Consider the following 5,798-nt stretch of genomic DNA (forward strand, 5'->3'; position numbering starts at 1 on the left):
CTTAAACAATACACATAAAACATCTTTGTTTTACAACGAAATTGGCTGCAAATACACCAAAATATTTCCTTTAATGCTGTATTTTTTTCTTCTTCTTTTTTTTCTGTATTTCTTTCTTTCTTTTAATTGAATGAATGTAAGTTCATCCTCTTCCGAGTAATTTTGCAGCATTATGTATTTCTTCTTATTCTTTGTTTGATTTTTTTGTTTTTATTCTTATTAAAAGAGTAAAATAAGAGGAAATTTGAGAAGATAAAATAAGAAGGAAAAGATAAATAAGGAAAAAAAGAAGAAGAAAATGGTGATGATGATGAAAAAATAGAAGAAGAAGAAGTAGCAGAAGATGAAGAGGAGGAAGCACTACAAGAAACATCGTTAAAATCGACGAAAAAATCGACGGCAAAATGGACGGTGGAGGTGGTCGCTATTAAGCTTGTCAATTTTTCAAAATTCGAATAAAATCGACGGCTTGCCTAGCCGTCGATAATAATTTAATAAAATCGACACCATTTTCATCTATAATATGAGTTTGATAACTTTACCTTCTTACTAAAATCAACAACATTGCCGTCGATATTATTATATAAAATCGACGCCATTTTCTGTCGATATTTGATTCAATAAAATCGACACAATTGCTGTCGATTTAATTATTTAGATACCGACAAATTCTTTGTCTATATTTTGTTTTTTTTTTTGTCTATTTTAAATTTAAAAAGTGACAACGTTACCGTCGATTTTATTAGCTATATTTTTTTAATTATTTTTTTATTTGAAAATAACTTATTAGTGAGATATATATATCAGATACTAAATGTTCATACTGCCATTGATAAGTAAGATATTACATTATGGGCTATACAGCATCTAGACTCTAGCCTACAAATTGGATCAATTCAGCCAAATTTGTAGCAAGAACAAAAGCACACCAGCTACAGTGACATGTTTATAAAATTTCCAAATACTCTCAAACTATGATTGGTAATTTATGGCTAATTAGCACATCTTCACATTTCCAAAGAAATTGTAGTTCATAAATACTTATACCCTATCTCATTAGGTGGAGAACATAGATCATTCAATGGAGCAACTACAACAAAAATTGAAGCATCTATCAAAAATAGCATCAATAGTAGCATAACTAATCCTAGGTAAAAAAGAACAGAGAACCAAAAAAAGATAAACAATTGAAAAGAAACCTAATGGTTTATTGGAGCTCCGCCATAAGCAACAACCACCTTAACCCCTGTTTGATATGCAAACTTCCTAGCCTCTTCATGTATCTGAAACCAAATCACAACATTTTCCATATATTTTCACTGCAAAACTGCACTAAATTTAAATATGTCCAAAAAAAAGCTCAACTCAATGGCAATAAGAGATGAGTGTTTGCTCTTCATCAATGAGCTTATACTCAATAAATGATGTTATGCTCAAAGGCCATGCTCAAAGTTCATGTTTATACAAAATCTTAAAATACTAGATATGAAAAAAGACGGCATAAAAATTTATATGCTCATTACCGACCATTCATGAAATCATGCAGATATCCACCTTAGAGTTCTGTACTTGTGTTGTCCGTGTTGTTCATATACAAAATCAAGCTGAGGAATGATCCTCCAAAGCAAGAATGATTAAAGGAGAGATTCAACACTGCAAGAAAAGTTAAACTTGAAATCTCTGTTGGAATCTCTCCAAACAAAGTGTTATTTGATAGGTCTAAAGATTCAAGCACAGTTAAATTTCCTAAGGATGCTCAAATTTATTATAATAAAATTTATAATAAACTTTTAAATAATGGGGATCAAGGACTAAGTAGGTCATCTTTTTTTTAATCACTATTCCTTTCAGTTAGTGATCTATATTTTATATTTCTAGGACTTTATTTTGTCATATATACTTAACATTGTTAATGAATATCATTAGTTTTATCAGTAAGAATCATCCAAATTAAAAAGGCAGATTCGTGATATTCAAAATCTAAAAGTCGAGTTTTATTTCTTTGTTCTTTTATGAAAGCTAACTATTTCAATTCTCTAAAAATGCATGCAACCTCAACCTCATCCTTGGTTAGCTTATGCTATCAATGGACCCACTTTTAATCATAGTTTCTATAGCATGCTCTACTCTATAGAAGTGGACAATTTTCTACCACTATGCTATCTAACATGCATTATTAGGACAAGTACTCCTATAACCTTTAGCTAATGTCTATGTACAATCAAACTTGTTAATATTTGAACATAGGAATATTGTAGCTAATTAATTAACAAGAAGGCTTATGCTTAAAACCTTTCCTAGAACGAGTAAAGTGTATCTAACAATTCATAATTCTTTCCGACTTACTATTATTACCATAATCAATTAACATCTTTGCTTAATGCTTACCCTCTAGTAAAGTTTTTCTCTGCAAGAATAGGAATCTTACTCTTAGGCCCTTGATTCAATCCCTGCAATAGAGAAGGAAAAGTTCTGTTTAATTATGTCTCTCAAACATTACATTGTAATTATATATTAAATTTCACCTATTAACAATGACTAATAATGGGTCCATATTTATATGTTTTGCGTGTTTTTGCATCAATATTTTTAGCAAAAGACTCTCTGAAATTTGTAGTCCAATGGCTAGAAAGGTTCCCACGCTATAAAAATAGAGAGCTTTACATCACTGGAGAGAGCTATGCTGGCCATTATGTGCCTCAACTAGCTAGAGAAATTTTTACTTATAACACCAACACTAAGTACCATCAATCTCAAAGGAATCATGGTAAATATATGTATACTCAACTTCCATTTATGCATTTACAATACTGATCGATAGTCAAAAGTTTTATACAACAATGGTATTTGCTTTTATTTTTCATATTTAAAAATTATCAATTATATCACCTTGATTTGAATTTCATATCTAAAATGGTATTGTTTATTAAGTGCTTCTTACTCACCAGGCTTCCCAACTCTTTTTTTTTTTTCTAAACTTCGAAATCACATGGTTCTTGAAAAATGGTATCTTTTGTAGGTGCTGCTATAATAGTGACTATGACTTGATGCTCATATAGTATATATTATTATTACAGAATATGATTTAATCTCATTTTTGTACAACTACGAGATAAGGATATATTATTATTACTGGAAAAATGAAAAAACTTACATTGCCAGGATGAAATAAGCATGGAAAAATAAAATATATGAAAGAAGCAAGGACAAACCAGTTGTTTTTCTGTTCATAGTAGCATATACAAACAGTTTTTGCTCCACTTCCCACTACAAATTTATTTTCTGCTAGCATAGAACTTAGACACATATTAAAAACAAGTGAACCAGAAAAACAAAAACTTAGACAACTCAATTTCGGTGTCAGTGGATATATACACAAATTCATATTAAGTTCATATTATGGTAGAATGAGTAAGAACAAGATTTTCGGCTCAATTGCTTGATCAGAAGCATTTAAGTTCATCAAGATAAAAATGAAATTTACATTGATAGCCAGAGAACCATACACTACTTACTTGCCCAAAGATTAGATCCACCAGGGAGAATTATTTTTGGCAGAAATGCAATCTTTCTTTCCTAATATATTCAATTATTCACCCTCAATTGAATAATTATTTTGTTTAGCAGAATTCATAGTTTGGATTTCTAGATTGGATAAAATTGGATATTTAGGTCATAGTTTGGATCTCTAGATTTAGATACCTGGTTCTTGTGAGCTCAATTGAGAGAGAGCAGAGAAGGACCAAAGTAGGAAGAGCGACGGTGGCAGCAGAGAGAAGGAGCGACGGCAGCAGCGAAGTGACGGTGGCGCGAGCAAAAGGAGTGACAATAGCGCGAATGTGGGGAGCGACAGCGGCACGACAGCAACAGAGCGCGACGGCAGCGCGAGCAAGAGGAGCGACGGCGGCGCAACCGTGACGGAGCAACCACAGCAGCGGAGAATGACGGTTGAAAATGGTGTGATTTGGGTGTTGGTGATGAAATGGTGAATTTGGGGAATTATATTTCTGAACTTTGGAGTCGGGAATTGGACGCGGGGTGGGTTTTTAGTAATAAAAATCGACCGCAAATTCGTCGATTTTAATTTGAAAGAAAGTAGCACCCTAAACGTCTATTTTATACATTAAATATACACTGTTCATTTGATTTTAGAAAGTGATCTAGATCGTTCAAAGTTATCGACGGCAATGTTGTCGATATTTTAAATAATAAAATAGACGACGATGATTTTAATTTGAAAAAAGCAACACCCTAAGCGTCTATTTTATGCACTAAATCTACACCGTTCATTTGATTTTAGAAAGCAATCTAGAACATTCAAATTTATCGACGGAGTTGTTGTCGATATTTTAAATAATAAAATAGACGTCATCTTTGTCGATTTTAATTTGAAAAAAAGCAACACCCTAACCGTCTATTTTATGCAGTAAATCTACACCATCCATTTGTCTTAGAAAGCGATCTAGACTGTTCAAATTTATTGACGATAATGTTGTCGATATTTTAAATAATAAAATAGACAACATGTTCGTCGATTTTAAAATAAAAGTATTTTTAGTTCCAGACTCGTCGACAATGTGACGACTCGTCGACAATGTGACGATAATAGTGGGGAGGTTAATGCATCATAAAAAAAATCGACGACTTAGCCGTCGATTTTATTGTTTTATTTTTAATTATTTTTTTTAAAATATCGACAGCAGGCTGTCAAAAAATATCGACGGGAGAGATAGCCGTCGATTTTTTGCGTCGATAAATACGTTTTTTCTTGTAGTGAAGAGAAATAGTTTTGAATTATGCAGAACTTATCAGTACACAACACCAAAAATTCTTAAACAATACACATAAATATCTTAGTTTTACACCGAAATTAGTTGCAAATATACAAAAATATTTCCTTTAATGCTGCCTTTTTTTTCTTCTTCTTCTTTTCCTTATTTCTTTCTTTTTTTTAGTTGAATGAATGTAAGTTCATTCTTATCTAAGTAATTTTGCAGCATTATGTGTTTCATCTTCTTCTTTGTATGATTTTTTTTATTTTTATTCTTGTTAAGAGAGTAAAACAAGAAAAAACTTGAGAAGATAAAATAAGAAAAAAAAAAGATGAATAAGAAAAAAAGAAGAAGAATAGAAGATGAGGAGGAGGGAGAAAAAGAGTTTTCAATTATACAGAATTTATCAACGCACATACACCAGAAATTCTTAAACAATACACATAAATATCTTAGTTTTACACTGAAATTTGCTGCAAATACACAAAAACATTTTCTTTAATGCAAAACTCCTACATTACATTCAATTTAAACCATCAACAATGAACAATAATTTTTACAAACAAAAACAATATTATTCACTTACAGAATCATAAACTATTAATGAAAACATTAACTAGAATCGAACACACCTCAGCCACTAGATTGGATTCAAAATAATAATCTACTTCGCTCTGGTTAAATTAACAATTTGAACTTGAATTTATTATCTTCAACAACGAGATAACTATTCGAAACTGATTTCAGAGCTTGATTTTAAAAACATAGAGAACGAAGAAAATCGCAAAAAATTAAGAAAGAGAACGTAGAGAACGAACGAAGAGAAACGCAGAGATGGAAGAAAATATAGATCCAAAATGCTGAGAAAATTTGAAAATGGAAATGAAATCCTTTCAAAAAAGGCAGTTATATATTCGCGCGTTGATTGAAAAGTTAGTTAGATAATGGGGCGTGAGGTGAATTTGGTTAAAGAGACTTGTATGGACTTGTATCGAAAAATGACTTGTATGTGGAGAATATTTATTT

At 31.3% G+C, this 5,798-nt stretch overlaps 1 long non-coding RNA gene across 3 annotated transcripts; it reads right to left on the reverse strand.

The window, feature by feature from the left end:
• LOC107625340 lies at positions 976-4,054 on the reverse strand. 3 transcript variants are annotated; one of them, XR_002357521.1, is made up of 5 exons: positions 3,703-4,054; positions 3,213-3,576; positions 2,389-2,450; positions 1,528-1,653; positions 976-1,283 (listed from the first exon to the last, which is right to left on the reverse strand). It is a non-coding gene; the product is annotated as an uncharacterized LOC107625340 (long non-coding RNA). The 3 variants fall into 3 exon arrangements; XR_002357522.1 differs by having other exon boundaries at positions 3,213-3,282; positions 3,703-4,051; XR_001617214.2 differs by lacking the exon at positions 3,213-3,576 and having other exon boundaries at positions 3,703-4,046.

Source organism: Arachis ipaensis, chromosome B02 (assembly GCF_000816755.2).
Source record: "Arachis ipaensis cultivar K30076 chromosome B02, Araip1.1, whole genome shotgun sequence".
Taxonomy (NCBI): domain Eukaryota; kingdom Viridiplantae; phylum Streptophyta; class Magnoliopsida; order Fabales; family Fabaceae; genus Arachis; species Arachis ipaensis.